The following is a 20,565-nucleotide window of genomic DNA, read 5'->3' on the forward strand; positions in this document are numbered from 1 at the left end:
GCACACTTTTACAAGAATCCTAGATGAACATATAAAAGAAGACGTGGTATTTAGAGTTCCTTGGATGAGGACATACAAAGAACTTCACGATTGGGATACCAAGATCTTGGAAATCTTTCTTAAGGGCGAACAACTAAAATTATCTTTTTCCTATAGTTAGTAAAGAGAAATGGAAAGGCTAAAACTATGAGCTTTCAAGTCAATACCATTTCATAGCGCTACGCTTATTCAAATGGATATCCACATCTCAATACTCACCAGAACACATTATAGGTTCAAGCTCTACACTTTACTCAAGCTTTTTCAGAAGATGAAGTAGAAACAGATATGAATGGTTAGATGGACTTGACATGAGAATCATGATGACATTAAAAGGTGGAGTTAGAGTCAATGACTTTTAACATACAAGTGTTGGATCAATTCAGTAAGATATTCCACTTCCAAGAAGGCCACTACTCAACCCTTGGAGTACTGTCAGGCCAAAGTGAAGGCATGTCACAAGGTTGGTGATTAACCTCAACCTTTTACTTCATGGATTTCCTTGTCCGCACACTTTTATCTGCATCCTAGATGAACATATGAATGAAGACGTGGTATTGGGAGTTCCCTAGATGAGGATATACAAAGCACTTCATTATTGGGATACTAAGATCTTGGAAATTTTTCTTGAGGGCGAACAACTAAAAGTACCATTTCCTATAGTTAGTAAAGAGAAATGGAAGGCTGAACTACAAGCTTTCAAGTCAACAAAACCATTTCAAAGCACTACACTTATTCAAATAAATATCCACATCTCAATACTCCCCACAAGATTTTACTCTCATCAAACAAGCATGCAAGGAAACAAGAAAATATTGGGTGCCGAAAGCTCAACTTTAGTCAAGCCCTAAACATATTTGCGTACCCAAGATTTATTTTTATAGCAACCAAGCTATGTACAAGCCTCAAATCCCACCATCTACTTCAAAGAGCAAGCACAATGCAATCATCTACAACCAGCTAGGTTTGAAAGCCAAAAAATCGAATAGAAGCAAGGACACGAGCCAAATCATCTTATAAGTGGGTGTCGAAGCATCAACAACCACATAATCAATAGTCAAGCAATAGTAAGCCTCTTAATCGATAGATTGACAAAATCGAAATGGTTGTTCTCATAGCTATCAAAGAATGTGCTCAAATGCTACAAAATCTTCTATTCAAGAGAAACAAGCAGTAAACATCGATATTAGAAGCCCTTGAGTAAACTTTTGAAGACCCTCCTCTCACATGGCATAGTGTTTTACAATGCGTTGACATCACAAACATGGTAGAACCAATCATGCTTTGCACAGACACAATTTTTCAACCCATGTGTTGCACTAATGGACCACATACTATCCTCTCGGAGTACTCCATCTAGGAGGGGAGAGGCATTCTCAATGGAAACCTGACTTAGTGAAAACTGCTATAAAAAGGGAAATGTTTGAAGAGTCAGTCAAGTGTTCATATGTTAAAGTGTGATTTTTTACAAAATCCACTTAAAATATCCTATTAAATACAACTACTCAAGAATATGTAATATAATAACCCCTAGGTGTGTGTATATAGTGTATATATCATCGAAAAAGTCAAAAATAAATAAAATCTTTACTTCTTTTGTGTGTTTTTTGGGAACATGCAATATAATAACCCCGTCACTGAATTAGTCCTTGTAAGCTGCAAATCATGCTTTTCTTTAGAAAATTTCTTCATTTGAACTCCATTTGCCCAATTCTTGAAAATTTCACAAGATCTGGCATCCTGAACTTAATTTGACCTTTTTGTCACAGTCATTAGAATTGAACATGATCCATCATATCTTTTTGATCACCCTTATATCTTCTATTCCTTAATCAAAGCCTATTTTCCATCAAACCATTAATTATTAAGCACACTTAAATACCATAGTTAGCCATATTTATGTGGATTTCTCCATTTTGGTTCTTTTTGTGGCCAAAACACACAAAATAAGTAAAAATTGCAAAGCTTTTTACCTTTTCAATGATATATACAATACATATACACACCTAGTGGTTATTATATTGCATGTTTGCCGCCATATATGATGCCATAAGGGATTTAGATTTTACTGAATAGATATTTGATAAACTATTGGCCTAGATATCCTCTACATACCTTTTTTTACCACATTGAGTATTGAAGCTTGAGCAACTACATTACGGCTCCTTTTGGTACTCATAAGGGGTGAGACCAAAGACTATGACAGCCTAGCTCTAGGGACAAAAGCACGACCACCATTGTGACTAGTATGCTTTAAATAACTTCCACCTAGCATTATCAATTAATTTTGTTGCAGACATCGTCCAAGACCTTCACACGGTAGTGGGAGAGAAATCTTGTTAAAGTCACAAAGATTAGATCAAGTCAAAACTATAGAAAATTGTCTACAATAAAGACTTACCACGAATAAGAAGGCAGTATAGAAGTGGGTTTTCAACATAAACCTTAGGCCACTTGGGAACAGAAACGTATTGAATTGCAATTCGCTCTTGAGCACAATCCACGACACAAGTTGATACAACATGGCAAGTGTATAAGCTTTGAGGCTTACTTCTTTGGTACACACAAAGCACACCTAGAACATACAATAATAGTCCTCTTAATTATATCTTGAGCAAATCCACGTGAATTACATCTCTATGTTTTAAGTGTACAACTATTGTTATTAGACCAAACACCAACCGAGTAGAATCATTCATTGCAATCTACCATCTTCAATGAGCAAAAGGTTTAGAACAACGTAGATGCCCCAACTTGGTGCGACTTTTTATTAAGAGATACATTACAACATCACCCTATCACCAGTGAGCAAAACATAAAAAGTTGCCTAGAGCGTTTGAAAACACAAACACGAGTAATGCATGGCCGTTTCACGCTTTACCAATTTCATATGGCGATCATGGTATGAGAAAACCATAAGGCCCAAATCTAATTTCATCCTTTGATCTCCACAAGTTGAAAATAGATGATTGCAAAGCACAATTACTAACAAAGTTGGCCTCGTTGGAATAGTCTCTAGACAAGTCACTAACCTCTGTGCTTTGCATTGCAAGACCTCTCTTGTGTTGCAACGCATGGTTTCACAGTGGTTTGTGTAGGATCCTATCAACCCATAGAACAGAAGCATAGAAGTATTATTCATCGTACACTCCATGATATCAATTGCGGAGGTTGAGGCTATTTCCTCAAATCTTTACCCATACGACAATGTGGATGTCACCAATGGACAAACAATCATATCCTTGTGTCAATCTCAGATCTATTTCCTCTCATGATAGAGAAAACAACTCCTAGACTTGTATAGCACTCCATTGGTGGAATTTGCATACATGTATATACATAACCTTCCATTTTTCATAATTCTATATATATGACTGCCATTTAAGACATAACTAGCTAGACAATGAAGGCATGGCTAATTGTCCAACTTGGTTTCTTATAAACAAGTTTGGCCTTTTGTAACCATTAATAGAGTCCACTCTCTATCTGACCTTCATCACCCATGTAGGGAGCATTATAGCCACAAAGTTTCGAAATGTTTTGCATGAAGTGAGTTTCTAAATTTATGAAACAGTTTCATTAAGACTATGAAACACCACAACAGAAGGTTCACCACCAACCATCAATGATAGTTACCCGGAACGGGAACGAGCAAAAGTTGGCATTTGGGGGCAAAAATGTAGGCATTTGGGGGCAAATTTGAGGCATTTTGAAGGCAGGTTTGGGGGTAGCTTTGGGAGTAAGTTGAATGGAGGTAATTCAAGCCTTACTTTAGTCGACCGTTCCATCCCCCCCCCCCCCGGTCCTGTTCCTTAGGTGGTGAGTGACCTAGTCATATTCATAGCCTTATTTTTAAGGGATTTTGTTACCCATTGTGTTTGCACCTTAGTAGCGAAGCAGCAAAATGCGGGGTTTAGGGCTTGGTAGAGGCTAGAAGCCGGGGACTTGCTATATCTACTCTTGAAAGGCAAAGAAATTTGTGAGTAAGATACATTCGTCAAATTTCTTGATGCTTTGAAAGTGTTGTTCCATATTGCATTTCGTTGTCAATTTGTACGATTTTGTTTGTTTTTGTTCTTAGATTCATTTAAGTACATAAGAGCAGGGTAAGGAGTAACTACCACCATCAAATTTGGAATGAAAGATCAAGGCAAAAACTATTGAAAACCATATTTTGGAAAAAAAGACCATGGCTATGAAATCTAGAAAATTTGACGGTAAGAGCCTAAAAGCTGATCAAAACTCAAAAAATTGGTTCCCAAGGGTATCACTAAGCTCACAGGAAGCAATCTGAGAAATTTTATCCAGTTTTGTGGTGGAACATGGATCACGATCCATGTTCCCTAGAGAATGTTTGAGTAGAAACTAAGACCAACTGCTAAAGACCGCTTTCAGTCTACAAAAACCAGAATTTGGGGTTAAATTGAAACCAAAAACACACTCAAATCAAAGAAATCGGGCAAAATTTTCAAAAGCTAGTGGGATTGATAAAAAGTTGGGGTCTTTTAACTTTTAATGATCCAAACTCAAAAAGTTTTGGGGAATAGCTTCAATAGGGCATAGATAACCAGCTAACCAAGATTCATGTCAAAGTGAGGTTAATCATGATCCATGTACCTTGTTATGATTTTTAGATGAGATTTGAGCAATAGGTAGCTGAGACTATTTGAAACACTTTTTCCAAAACGCACATTGGCAAAAAAATTTGGTCAAAAGAGCCCAAAAAAAAGCCAAAAATCGCAAAGCAGACACAAAAATTTACTTTTGATTGGCAAAAAGTGATCCAAATCTATGCTTTTAAGCAAAAGGAGAACAAAAAGGTGAAAGAAGCTTTTCTTTGCTTCAAGCAATACATAGAGAGATATTCGGTGAGAGAGCTACTGCAAGATAAGAGATTATCAGTTCTTTAAGCAAAACGAGAACAAAAGGGTGAATGAAGCTTTGCTTCACTTCAAGCTATACATAGAGACATCCAGTGAGACAACTATTGCAAGATGAGAGATTATCACTTCTCTTTATAGGGGGTTTGAGAAACGAGACTCTAAAAAAGGACGTGCACTTGAAAGCATGCACCACATTCGAGCAAGTCACTAGAGAAGCATTGTATCTAGTTGACAATTGTAAGGCTTACGGAGAAGTATCCAAAGATACACACAATACAACAAGCAGTGCCTCTTCTACCACAAATGAACCCACAACAAAACAAAGTGTACTCCAAATGCAGCAAATGTTGATCAAATGGTCAAGGAAGTGATCAGGAGAATGAACCAAATCTATCAACAAAATCTAAACCTATGAGAACCGGCACCAATAGCGGCAAATGTATTTTGAATCTTGCACTTGCAATGGTGTGCAATGGAGCAAAAGTATACCAATCATGAGACGAACGAGTGCTTTTACAATAGGAATTGTGTGAGTTAAAGTCCGTATGGATCACTAGGGGTGCAATCTTTTCCACCGCCATCGAGGTATCAGCACAAGGGGGAGACAACCCTCAACTAGTGTTTGGCCAACAACCTCATTTACCTCAAGAGAATTGAGGAATTGTTAGATACATGCAACCTGTAGAAACACTCATGAGTAAAAAGATGTTTCCATAGACTTCATATTATGAAGAACCAAGCGAAACCTACAAGAGATAACCTAAGGGAATTGCATATTTTGATGAGGGTTGTCCTTGTTGGGTAAGCACAGATGAAGCTACCCAGCCAACTTACATTGCTCAACCAACAAAGAATCGTTACACATTGGAGAAAAATACACTCATGTTCATAGTGAATCAGAATTGCACACCTAGAGCATATTCTTTTAGGATAGGACAACCATTGGGGCACATCAAGTCGCTCAATTGAAAAGTCCTTGCTATGGATGTGGGGCAATCACTAGGTAAGAGTTAGGTTCTATGAGGGGTGTAGGATAGATCATTTGCTTATGAACTCTCCCAAAAATCTAGAAAACAAGGGAAAAACAATGATGAATGTCATTGGAGTTTTGCCATGCTCAAGTGAGTTAGAGATCAAGCCAATATTTCCAATCAATGTGTTGATGAGAGCTCAGGATCAAGAAGCTACAGAAAACACTCCAATCGAGGATGAGCAAAATTTTCAAATTCAAACAAAATTTGAGAGTTTGACGGTAAGGACTCAGAGAAAACCTTGAAAAGCAAAAAGAGACATGAGTCTCATTGGAGCTATAAGTGACAATGTTAACAGAGAGGATTATACTCCAGTAGGAGTTTTCAAGCTTTGTTAACCCGTAGAGAATAGTATGGATGTCGTTCATAGTCAGGCATAGAAGTTTTCCATGCTTTAACCAGTTTTGGTGGATAGTTCTCAAACAAACCATCCATCCAAGAGTAGTTCGTTTATAGGTAAAATATTCCTGAAATCATAAGAATCAAAATAATTACACAAGGGTAGGTAATTTCGAATTAACCTGCAACCTTAAATGAGCAGAGTCAAAGACTAAAATAGATGTGAGCAAGAATCCAATCTATAGACAAGGATAGACCACCTAACACCTATCAACCTAACAAGGAATTATAGATAGTGGGCCCGTCAAAGCCTATAGACAAAAATCTCCATAGCCAGCATCTGGTTTCCAGCTTTCTGGGAGAACCTTGTGTTAAGGACATGCATGTTGTTTTTTTTAGACTTATACTTATATACAAAAGAACATAACAGTTCAAAAGACAGCTAGCTTAAGGCAAAGGACATTTATTAGCACAAAAACAACTCAATCTTTGATTCATTTTTGTACATCATAGTGAGAATGTGGTATCATTCTAGTGTTTTGTATATAAGATAGTCAAGAACAAATTATTCTGAAGTGAAAGAGGCCAGGTTCAACAATGGTGGGACAACAACTAAGCCAAAAAGATTCTAAGTAAAGATAGAGTCCTCACCTACATCCATATAAACAAGACAACATATCGTTAGCCTTGAATATGTATTACAAATGTTAACAAAACCTATCAATTGTTATCCATGTCCTACTTAAAACCTTTTTAATCTATACTTACCATCCATGTAGTGTTAAATATCAGCAAGTATCCATTCTAAGAACAGTAAGCCACATATGAAAGTGACATGTGTGTGTGTGTGTGTGTGTGTGTAGAGTGAGTGAGTGAGAGAGAGAGCAGTATAATAGTACTCCAATAGTTCCTATAGGTCAAGGACAAAAATAGGAAGTAAAGACTGTATTGCAAATAAATAGCAGCATAGGCCATACATTGTGTGGGTCATATTTTTTAAGTCCTTCAAGCCATTGATCTTCAAGAAAATCCATGCCATCCAACACCATTGGGTAGCAACAATATCAAGTGGGATTGTACCCTCTCATTAGAAAAACGATCCAGAAGCCTGCCTAGCAAGAGCCGGTGATATACTCCCTATGATGTGAGAGGAAGAGCCCCAATCGAAGGGAATTTGCGATGAAAAAAAATTTGTCAAGGAGAAGATAATTAGTGCAACCCGGGCCCATGTATACCTTCCTAATGAAGGTAGGTGACCTAGTGGCAAGAATTTCCACACGAATGTTCCCATGCCAAGCACCTTATCATAAGGTGAAACCCATAGTGGACTAGTAGGAGGGAATGAATCCGTACAAGAGGTCATCAGATATCCCTTTGCAAAGGTAGGGAGAATATTGTCAATAGATAAGAATGAATCCATAGTTTGAAGAAGTAAATCCCAAGGGCTAAAAAAATCCCAATAATGACAAGAAAAGAAAACTTGGTTGATGAAGCTCAAAGAAAAGCTTGTATGGGACACATTCGCTAGTCGAAAAGGTCTTAAAATAGAAAAATACTGTAAAGCTTGAAAATTCCTCAGAGGACTTATCATTTCAAAGTCAAAATCAAAAGACCATATCATTTTGCTCACCCAATTTGGTAAAAACATTAGAATTTTGGCAAGGTTAGCTTTATAGAGTAGAATCTCTAGACAACTCAAGGTTGGTCAGGTCAAATTTTGTGGAGCACAGAGCTCCTTTTAACAAAAATTACAAGAAAATAACAACATGGATATTTGGAGCTAGGAGCATTCCATAGCCAAAGCAACAGAAGGTGATAACATACTTACATTGAGTTCCATGAAGGGGAAATACAAAATTGTGTCAAAACAAATTAAAGTAGTATTGTGATCATGTGCCTAGGAAAGAGAGGGGATGTGCATGCACCCCTAAATATTGTATTTAACCATCAAGGAAGCTAAAATTAGTATTTGGGTAGAAGATTCAACTAGGAAGTACTTACAAAATAAAAAGAACAGCCCTTGGATATTTAGAAGGGGGGCATTGTAGCCATGTGCCATTCAAGGAAGAAAACTTGGAAACAAAACTCACATAGCAAATCAGGTAGAGCGGGAGCAATGACGATTGTCAATTCTTGACAGTGCGTCAAACAGGGCAAGATTGGCTGGCTTTCCAAAAATTAAGGGAAGTTAGATGTAGGCAAACTAGGGGAATATTTATACCGTAAGGAAACCCTCTATAGGACATCCCTCCTTAGCTAGTAAGCGACTCTATCTCTTCCTCCTATAGTCTCCAACCTTAAGAATCCAGAACTAGACAAAAAAATTCAATAGCAGATACTTGGGGTTTCCCACAGGCATATGGGCAACATATTTATCAAGAGTCCCCAAGAAAGGAACCTCAAATCAATGCTTATGCCCAAGCAATTCCATAGCAAGAAACCAGCATATATAGCTCTTTAAGAGGTAGTACCATCAAATAATCATCGAACCATAAGTTTAAGATTAGTACTCAGTTGGTACAGGCAGATCGATTCTCCAGTTTTAGGCTTCGACAATTCTCTAGTTTCCAGCTTCTGTAGCACATACCGATGCATAGCGGCTCCGACGGACCATACCGGAGTGGTTTTCCTGCGAGTACGGCTCTTGGACGACGATTTCGACCACTGAGCTAGTCATGCTTTGCACTTGGTTTTCAATCAACGTGGTTTCGATCGATGAGGTAATGTATCAGATTCCACACATTTTTGCTCACAGGTTGTGCGTTCTTTGTGCAACACAGATAGTGCTCATGTATGATTGTGTGGGACATTCCAAAGAGTAGTTTTTAGCACAGTTTTGTGCAGTCTTATGCTATGTATGTATTTGCGGATACAACTTGAGCTAGCTACAGCTCGCAAGTAGCAGGTTCACAGGTTTACATCATTTTTTGGACAAGTACACATCCATAGAGCCACTCGTTCATGAGTGAGTTTGTTTGCCACGGTTTTGGCATTTTACGTATACCATTTGTGGATTTGTTATACGCCATTAGTAAGATTTTTTGAGTTTTTACACAGTTTTTAGAAAAAACTCTCTCATATTTTTTCCAGATCCTTCGGCATGAAGACAAGGTACTGCGACATGGTAAGATTATCTGACGGTATCTTATTAAGTTCAAAAAATTATCCTTTTGAAGATGCTAGATGGATGCAAGGAATACAGCTTAAGGATAGTATGAACCTTGTCAATGCTTACAATGCTACATTAGAGTAAGCAAATGTACAAATTTCTTTTAAATGACTCATGTCTTTGTCTTATAAGACTAGTCCTCTTTTTAATTGTGCACAAATTTAACTAGTATGCATGCTTAGAATCATGTTTGTGATGACGATGTCTCTCAAACACCAAGTAGAATTTGTCACTCTACTTTGGGAGAATGAAATGGACTAAAGAGCAGACATGCTTGTGGCAGCTATGTCTCCCAAGCACCAAATGGATTAGTCATCCATCTTGGAAAGATGTCGTAGGGTAAAAAGGGATCCTCTACCCGCTAAGTAAAATTGACTAATGACTAAGGCTTTATCTCTTCTACCTCATAGTCGAGGACGACTATGATTTCAAGAGAGAGGTAATGTCATAAAATCTAATATCTAATATCTAACCAACCCAAATGATTTTCTCATATTAAATTGATCACTTAATGTGGGAGAATAAACGGGAACAAGTGTTAAGATATAGACATGTGCTTATAGACATGTGCTTATCCACAAGTACGTAGACAAGTTTTGGGATTTACATCTCAAGGCTACTGTCTTTCAAAAGATAGACTTTGTCGAGCAAAGGCAGCAATTCTGTGCGGGATTACCCGAAGAGATGGCCGAATACATCAACTCTCAACGGCCTAGTACTATTAGCGAAGTAATCCATCACACCATGGTTGCTTCACGCATCAATTTCCATCAAGGGGCTAGACGTAATGTCAAGCCCATGGAAAACAAAGACAAAAATGATGCAAAGGGAAAAACCAATGTTCAAAATACTTCCCAAGTCACTTCCAGCAACAACAACAATCGGTCCAAGGAGAAGGGAGTTTACAAAGGTAAAAACAAACTCTCTCCTGAAGAGCTTGAAGCTTTTCGCAAGGACCATAAGTGTTTCAAGTGTGGGGAGCAAGGACACGGCTATCGTTCTTGCCCCAAGAAGAATACTCGCAATGAGACTTCTAGGGCTTCCACCATCGAAGCTCCAAAAGAGGATTCTCATTGCAAAGGATCATCACTTTCCTATGCTTGGGGAAAGGTAAGAGAGCATGATGCCTTCATCTTGTTTGACCCTGGCTCTACTCTCAACTTCATATCAACGGAGTTGGCCACCAAGTTGGGCATTCAAGCTTTTGAGATGGGAGATATAGTAGTGGTTGATGCAGCTTTCAAGGGACAACAAGCCTCCGTTACTCCCTTGATTGGGAAGTTGAGGCTTCATGTCCAAAGCTATGTCGACAAAGAAGATTTCTTCATCTCTCCTCTCCAACATGAGGATGTTATCCTAGGGGCACCATGGTTTGATCGCATGGCTGCCAACATGAAGTTCCCTAAAAGGAGAATCTACTTCACCTACAGGGGAAAGAACATGTATATAGATGCTAGTGAGCGTGGTCGCACTATTCCACTTGTAAATCCTCTTGCTTTTGATAAGTCAATGAAGAGCTCAGTTTTTGCGTACATGATTTTTGTCAAAGAGTCTCTAAAAGATACTAATGTTTCATCAAATGTAAATGGTAGGAATCAAGAAGAGTTAGACTTGTGTAATTTTCTAAAAGGATTCCAAGATGTGTTCATCGATGATATCCCTATGGACTTACCTCCAAAACGAGGGGATGATGACCATCACATTGAGCTCCTTCCTGGAAGCTCACCACCTAATAAGCCTCCTTATCGAGTCTCACAAGCTCAACAAGACGAGATCGTGAGGCAAGTACAAGAGCTGGTAGACAAAGGGATGGTGAAGCCTAGTTACTCTCCCTTTTGTTCTCCAGTCCTTTTAGTGCAAAAGAAAGATGGTACATACCGTATGTGTGTGGACTATCGAGCACTAAACCATATCACTATCAAAAACAGATTTCCCGTACCTCGGGTAGAAGATCTGTTTGACAAGCTACAAGGCTCTACCTACTTCAGTAGGATTGACCTTAAGAGTGGCTATCATCAAATAAGGATAGTGGATGAAGATATCTTAAAGACCGCGTTTCGCACAACGTTTGCTCTTTATGAATATCTAGTCATGCCTTTTGGCTAACTAATGCACCAGCTACGTTCAATCGTTTGATGGAGAAAATTTTTAGACCATACAACAAATTCACTGGAGTGTTCTTTGATGATATCATCATCTACTCCAAGTCTTTGGAGGAACATAAGCAACATCTCCAAGTGATATTTCAAGCATTGAGGGAGAACAAGCTTTTTCTCAACCAAAAGAAAAGCAAATTCTTCCTTCAAGAGATTCAATACCTAGGTCATATTATCTCTAAAGATGGTATCCGAATGGATCCATCAAAGTTAGAGGTAATAAAAGCATGGCCTAACCCAAGAAATCTACATGAGCTAAGAAGCTTTGTTGGTATGTGCGCATACTATAGACGCTTCATAGCAAACTTCTCTCAAGTAGCAGGACCACTACACGACTTAACTAATTAGAACGTTAAGTTTGTATGGACTGTTAAGGAGCAAAATGCTTTTGAAAAGCTCAAAGAGAAGCTTACTTCCCAACCAGTCCTCATGATTCCGGATCTCTCAAAGCCATTTGAGGTCCAATGTGATGCTTGTGGTGATTGCCTTGAAGCAGTTTTGCTTCAAGAAGGGCATGCCATAGCATATGAGAGCCAAAGGCTCAATATTGATGAATGAGTCTTGGGCATTTATGAGAAAGAGCTTTTAGCTGTTCTACATGCCCTAGACACATGGAAGCACTACCTATTGGGGACTCCATTTATCCTACGAACCGACCACCAAAGTCTCAAGTATTTCATGATGCAAACCAAGCTTTCCGCCGACAAACAAATGAGGTGGGCAAATTTTCTTTCGCAATTTAATTTCCATATTAATGATGCACTTTCACGACGACCCAAAGTTAATGCGGTGTCTATAGCTACTCACAATGATCTATCCTCTATGATAGATGAGTATGCTACTGACCCTGACTTTAGAGACATAATGTCAGCCCTTGCTTTGGGGAAGAAAGAGGAACCATTCACCTTGCAGGATGGTTATCTTCTCCACGGCAATAGGCTGTGTTACCCATTCCCTTCGTGAGAAAGTTATGTATGAATCCCATGCTCCTCCATATGCGGGGCATAGAGGTATTCAACCTGCTCTCCGAGGAGTAGAGACGTACTTCTATTGGCCTACCATGAAAGTGGACATACAAGAGTATGTTTCAAAATGTGTAGTATGCCAAAAGACCAAGTATAATAGAGGGAAGCAACCTGGATTACTCCAGCCATTGCCTATTCCAAATTCACCATGGGAGAGTATATCCATGGATTTCATCTTTGGATTACCCAAGTCTATCCATGGGAATATAGGAATATGGACAATAGTTGACAGGTTTAGCAAGCAAGCACATTTTATTCCTGTCAAAAAGACTATTAAGGCACATCAAATGGAAACTCTCTTCATATCTCAGATTTTCAAGCACCATGGATTACCCACATCCATCGTGTCAGATAGAGATCCTAGAATGAATAGTAATTTTTGGAAAGTTCTCTTTGAAAATCTAGGAACAAGATTGAATTTCTCTTCGGCCTATCACCCACAAACGGATGGCCAAAGTGAGATAGCCAATCTTACGATACTCGATCTACTCAAGACTTATGTTACCGAAGTAGATCAACGCTCACAATGAGAAAAGTACTTACCTCTTGTAGAGTATGCCTACAATAATATTGTACATACTTCTACGGGAAAAGCACCTTTTGAGATCATTGAGGGAAGGCCTAAAAGTCCCTTGCTACTCAAAGTACATGGGAAGATCTTTGCCGCCGATGAGTATAGCCGTGACCTACAAGAATCTTTTCAAAAGATTAAGGAGGCTATATCCATCTCTAAACAAAGGCAAAAAGCTGTTGCTGATAAGCACAGAAGAGCCTTAATATTCAAAGAAAATGATTAGGTCTTACTCAAGTTTCCTAAGTTTCGATTAAGGCAAACGACTGGCAAAAATCCTACGGGCCATCAAAAGTATTATGCTAAACTAGCAAAAAGATACTATGGTCCTTTCCAAATCTTGAAGCCCATCAATGAGACGGCTTATCAACTCAAGTTGCCCAACCATTGGCTCATACACAATGCCTTTCATGTAAGCCTACTTAAGCCCTACAAAGGAGAGCCACCAACTGAACCAATTATTGAAGACCCTCCCGAAGTTGAAGACCAAGAAGAGGTGCTACAACCCGAAGCTGTCCTTCGGCATGAAGACAAGGTACTACGACATGGTAAGATTATCCGACGGTATCTTATTAAGTTCAAAAAATTATCCTTTTGAAGATGCTAGATGGATGCAAGGAATACAACTTAAGGATAGTATGAACCTTGTCAATGCTTACAATGCTACATTAGAGTAAGCAAATGTACAAATTTCTTTTAAATGACTCATGTCTTTGTCTTATAAGACTAGTCCTCTTTTTAATTGTGCACAAATTTAACTAGTATGCATGCTTAGAATCATGTTTGTGATGACGATGTCTCTCAAACACCAAGTAGAATTTGTCACTCTACTTTGGGAGAATGAAATGGACTAAAGAGCAGACATGCTTGCGGCAGCTATGTCTCCCAAGCACCAAATGGATTAGTCATCCATCTTGGAAAGATGTCGTAGGGTAAAAAGGGATCCTCTACCCGCTAAGTAAAATTGACTAATCACTAAGGCTTTATCTCTTCTACCTCATAGTCGAGGACGACTATGATTTCAAGAGAGAGGTAATGTCATAAAATCTAATATCTAATATCTAACCAACCCAAATGATTTTTTCATATTAAATTGATCACTTAATGTGGGAGAATAAACGGGAACAAGTGTTAAGATATAGCCATGTGCTTATAGATCTATCTCAACACGAGGCCAATGGTAAAGGGGCCCAAATGAGAGATGGTCTATCAAAGAGTAAGGATAACAAATGGGCATAAGACCTTAGGGTTAGATTCATTGAAGACCTCCAATAATGTGTGTAAAAGGCCTTTGACCTTAGGTAAGCTAGGGCTGAGCTTGAGGTGCGGGAACCCGACCCAGCTCGAGATGCTTGTCATGCTTGATGACTAAGGTGCTTGAGGTGCTTGATGATTGAGGTGCTTGAGATGCTTGAGGTGTTTAATTATTGAAATGCTTGAGGTGCTTGACATGCTTGAGATGCTAGGGTTGCACTTGAGGTGAGAACCCAGCCCAAGCTTAAAGTGCTTATGAGCCAAGCTTGTGGTGGGAACTGGGCCTATGCATGAGGGGCTTAAGGTGCCAAAAAGTCAAAGATTCAATCCCTACAAGGAGGGGGCGAGCCCTTCTTGAGGGGGGGATGAGAGAGAACACCCACACACTCACACAAGGCATGCATGGTACAAAGAAAGCAAAAGGGACACTTGTCAAGTTCCTCCTCATGTTGCCCTCATGGTGTGCCTGAAGCCTATTGGTTGGCCACCCAAGGGGTCCAATAATAATTTAGGAGATTTAATTAAATCATTTAGCATTTATCTAGCCCTCTCTCTCAAAGGGGAAAGGGGGACACTTGTCTCAAGGCTACCCTTGCTGCTTGTAATGCCTCCTGCTTGTGATTGGCTAGGCCTAGAGGGGTCCAATGAGCTTCAAGCATGAGCTACAAGGGGGGGTCGACCCAAGAAAGCTAGGGGGTTGCTTAGGGGGTATACTCACCCACACACACTCGCAAAAGGGACACTCGTCAAGTTCCTCCTCATGTTGCCCTCATGGTGTGCCTGAAGCCTATTGGTTGGCCACCCAAGGGGTCCAATAATAATTTAGGAGATTTAATTAAATGATTTAGCATTTATCTAGCCCTCTCTCTCAAAGGGGAAAGGGGGACACTTGTCTCAAGGCTACCCTTGCTGCTTGTAATGCCTCTTGCTTGTGATTGGCTAGGCCTGGAGGGGTCCAATGAGCTTCAAGCATGAGCTACAAGGGGGGGTCGACCCAAGCAAACTAGGGGGTTGCTTAGGGGGTATACTCACCCACACACACTCACAAACACTCTCATTGTGTGCTATGCAAAGTGCAAGAGATCGCTCTCCTTCTCCAAGCAAGTAGAGGTTGAGAGCCTACACCAACACTCTTGGATATGGAGTGCAAATCCAACCAAGAGCCATGCTTCAATGCTTAAGCTTGCCATCTCCTTCTTCTTAATTACTATGCTATTATGTATGCTAGCAACAAGAGTTATGATAAGTGAGGAACTAATTCTTTCTCTTACGAAATGTTTCTTCTTCCTCTTCCCTACCCTCATTCCCTGCTAGCTCTCTCCACCTTCGAAGGTGTTTGAGGTCTTGGGACTGAGGCTTGGGATAGTTAAAGCTTTTCTTCAAGTTTATGTTATGTTTGTGATTCATGAAGCTTTCCATCTTCATTGCATCACCTACGTCACAAGTAACACAAATATTGTATTATAACAAGTATCTCTTAATGGGAGAAATCATAATACAAATGCCTATTGGAGGGAGGAACGGCTCCACATAAATCCGGTCCTCAACTGTTGTCATGTTCTCTAAATTCTCTCTCTTGCAAAAGTATTGTTCATGCCAAGTTAGCTAATTGCTATGATTATGTTGCTATCTTCAATTATGTTCACCCGCTATGCTCACAAAGTCATTTCTCAAAAGTACTCTCATTAATTTCCGCTACTCTCAAATTAAATAGGCCAATTCCATTACAGTCTATGGTTGAGATTTTGCTTGAGGTCTTTGCTCATTTACATGGGAGACTCTACCAGTTTTCTCCCAGGATTTCTCACCATAGTTTCTTGACATTCACTTATGGTTGCAAACATATGTGACAGTTGAGAGTCGACAGTGATGACTTGTCAGAGACGACGATCTTGTTCTTTCCAATACATGCAATGTTGGCATTGTGGTCACACATGTCACATTAGGCACCGTTGTTTCAGACGTATGAGGTAGCTACAGAGACGTATGCATGGTGCAAATGAGGTTTTAACACATGTTGGAGCATTGGCTTTATATGCTAGTGATGGTGATGTCACGTTTGCTTTTAGCCTTCCTCCTTATTACATATCTTTTAGAGATGACACTTCTCCCCGTTGGTTGTTAGATGAGGATGCAATTTTCCGCGTCACACCACACCAAGACTGGTTTAGCACCTTCTCCAATGGGAGTTTTGGCTATGTACACTTGGCCAATAGTTCGGCATTTGACATAAAGGGTGCAAGAGATGTTTGCTTGTCATTGCCCAGTGGTGCATCGTATACGCTACGACATGTGCATTGTTCCTCAGGAGCTGAGATAGAGTTTGAACTCAATGAGACTGTTAGTAGATTTTGGGTATCAGACACTGCTTAGAGGGCAGTCTTTCTAGATGCATTGCGGTTCATTAGTGATTACCAGAGGATCCCGTAGTGGCAAGGTATATCCTATGCATGTATCTGAAATTGAAGATGGCATGGTCTCGGTTTGTTGTTGGCATGCTTTGAGCGAGAGACGATACGTGTCTCTTTCACGGGTGAGCTCCACCATGCTCACGGGACAGAGCAGTTAGCTGTGCAGGTAGTGCCAGTAGACTCTATAGAGGCAGTGGTAGAGCGGCAATGCTCTAGTGAGACAGAACATGTGTCATTGGAGTCTGTGTAGACAGAGGTAGAGTGGGTCTGCTCCCTAGAGACACATGCAAAGATTACAGACATGGAGTTATTTTATATGGTCACGCTAGAGGATGATGAGTTGGTGCCACGAGGCACAGTTCCGCCTATGGGTGGGAGGGAGGTTCAGCCATCCCAATGTCGGTGTTGACATATCCATACACGATAGATAGTCTTGATGACGTAGTGATGCCGATAGCGTAGGGAAGGCCAGTACAACCAAGTTTGCACAAATTTTTTCAACGTTCGGGCCTCTCGTGTACAACCTACTAGTGTCGAGGCCCGACCTAGCAGCTGCACTGGGAGCATTTTAGGGTAGTAGGGATTGTCAGTCATACGATGACAAACACTATCATGATGCATAGTAAAGGTTTGCTAACCATTCAAACTAGTCTACAGGATTTACATGTAGGCTCTAGCATGGGTACGCATGCTCCCCTACCACTAGAGTCGATACGGATGCATGTAGATCGAGTGAGCGAGCCAACGGGCATAGGTTGAGAGACTCTCATCTATTTTCTTGTACAGACTAGTAGTTTAGCTATTAAGACCCACTTATTGGCACATTCTCTTTGAATGGTAGATTGTTGGGGTAAAGGCGTCTATGCCTTGCCCGGTCATCCAAGCAATGGGCGTCCCTCTACTACTCACATTGTTCTTGTACATATACCAAGAGAAAAGAGTAGCTCATTCGAGTCTTGCTCCACCCACACATCGTCTACTCTCTCTCCTCTCCCCTCCTTGCACGCACACACCGCATCGCATTTGCACCGCGCACATGCATCGTGACTGGTTTAGAACCTTCTCTAGTCGACGCTTTGGTTGTCTACACTTGGTCGATGGTTCGGCGTTTGACATTGCAGGTGCAGGAGTTGTTTGCTTGTCATTGCCCATCAGTGTATTATATGTGCTACGACATGTGCACTATATTCCTCAACTAAGACAGAGTTTAATCTCAGTAAGATAGCTAGCAGTCTATGGGTGTCAGGCACTACTTAGAGAGCAATCTTTCCATATGCATCGCGGTTCATTAGTGATTTCTAGAGAAGGCCATAGTAACTTGGTATATCCTATGCATGTGTCTAAGGTACGAGACAACATAGTCTTGATTTTGTTGTTGCCATACTTCGAGTGAGAGACGAGACTTGTCTCCTTCTTGGGTGAGCTCCACCATGCTCACAACACAAAGCAAGTAGTTGTGCAAGACGTGTGAGTAGACTCTATAGAGATAGAGATAGAGATAGAGTGATAGTGCTCTAATGAGACACAACCGGTGTTGTCAGAGTTTGTGCAAGCATAGATAGAGCAAGTTTGCTCCCTAGAGACGTAAGCAAAGATGACATATATGAAGTTCTTTGATATACTCATGTTAAAGGCTGATGAGTTGGTGCCAGAAGGCACAGTTCCACCTATGGGTGAGAGGGAGGTAGCCATCCTAGAGTCGGCGTTGACACATTCATACACAATGGGTAGTCTTGATGATGCAGTACATGCAGATAGCACAGGGGAGGCGAGTACAACAAGGTTTGCGTAGATTTTGTCAACATTCATGTATCTCATGTAGGACCTACTGGTGTCAAGGCCCAACCTAGCAACTGCAATGGAAGCATTTGCAGCAAGGATTGTCAGTTGTACGGTGACTGACACTAGCATAATGCATAGTGGAGCTTTGCATACCATACAGAGTAAGTAGTCTACGGGATTTACATGCAGGCTCTATAGTGGGTACGTACACTCGTCTACCACTAGAGTCGATACGACTGCGTGTACATCGACTGCGCGAGCCAGTGGGCGTAGGTTGAGAGAGTCTGTCACATGTTATCTTGTACATACTAGTGGTTTAGCTAGTAGGATCCACTTATTGGCACATTCGCCTTTAAGTGGAAGATTGTTGGGGTAAAGGCATCTATGCCTTGCCCAACCGCTTAGGCTATGGGCATCCATCCAGTAGTCACCTTATTCTTGTACATATACCAAGAATAAGGAGTAGCTCATTTGAGTCTTTCTCCACCCACCCACATAGGGTCTACTATCCCCTTCTCGCATGTTCACACCGCACCGCATCTGCACCGCCCACGCACACATCCACGCACACACACACTCTTCAGTTGACCACTTATCTAGGATCACCTTGGGGGAACCTCCAAAGGAGTGGATGATGATTTGTCAGATGCTTATCTAATCTCCATAGAGATGGTACCAAGATGGTCAAAAAACCTAGTTACTTTAATGACCATAGCACAAGCAGATTCACATATTTCACTTCCTATAACACCAAAGCTGATTGAGAAATTAGCATCTATGAGCAGGGAGATTGTACCAAAAAAACAAAGATAGAATCCTACTCTTATGCATAAGCCATGAAGAAAACGCCAACTACCTAAATCAAGCTCATATGACAATATTTGAAATCCATTTTGTTAAAGAATAAACCTTGAGACTTACATGGTTGTGGATTTACACGCCAACTATGAAAAGAGATATCCACGCATATATAGAACAATGCTCTCAATGCAAAATATGGGCAGTTAATTTAGACAAAGAAATCATGGTGATCTACATAAGTGGATGTCGATTATGTAAATATAACCTACATTAACCAATGAATTTCTAGAACTAATGTATGTAGGAAAAGAACGTAGGATCAAGCGTCAACAGGTCATTGATGAATCTCAAGAAGAGGCTGGTATCAAAGTATTGAAAAACAAACTAGTAATAGGGGTGGCCCAAGAACTCATGCTAGTGAACACATTATAGGTTCAAGCAAGGGGAGTGGCCCAAGAACTCATGCTAGTGAACACATTATAGATTCAAGCTCTACATTTTACTCAAGCTTTTTCAAAACACGAAATAGAAACAGATAATGAATGGGTAGATGGACTTGACATGAGAATCACGATGACATTAAAAGATGGAGTAAGAGCCAATTCGTTTGCAAATACAAGTGTTGGATCAATGTGGTAATCTATTCCACTTACAAGAAGGCCACTACCCAACCCTTGGAGCACTGTCAAGCCAAAATGAAGGCATGTCACAAGGTTGAGTATGATTAACCTCAACCTTTAATTTCATGGATTTCCTTGCCCGCACACTTTTATATACATCCCATATGAACATATGAATGAAGACATGGTATTGGGAGTTCCCTAGATGAGGACATAAAAAACACTTCACGATTGGGATACCAAGATCTTGGAAATCTTTCTTAAGGGCAAACAACTAAAAGTACCATTTTCCTATAGTTAGTAAAGAGAAATGGAAAGGCTAAACTACGAGCTTTCAAGTCAGCAAAACCATTTCAAAGCGCTACACTTATTCAAATAGATATCCACATCTCAATACTCGCCAGAACACATTATAGATTCAAGCTCTACATTTTACTCAAGATTTTCTAGAAGACGAAGTAGAAACACATAATGAATGGTTATA

The sequence above is a fragment of the Adiantum capillus-veneris genome, chromosome 1 (genome assembly GCF_014529385.1).
Source record: "Adiantum capillus-veneris isolate H3 chromosome 1, ASM1452938v2, whole genome shotgun sequence".
NCBI lineage: Eukaryota > Viridiplantae > Streptophyta > Polypodiopsida > Polypodiales > Pteridaceae > Adiantum > Adiantum capillus-veneris.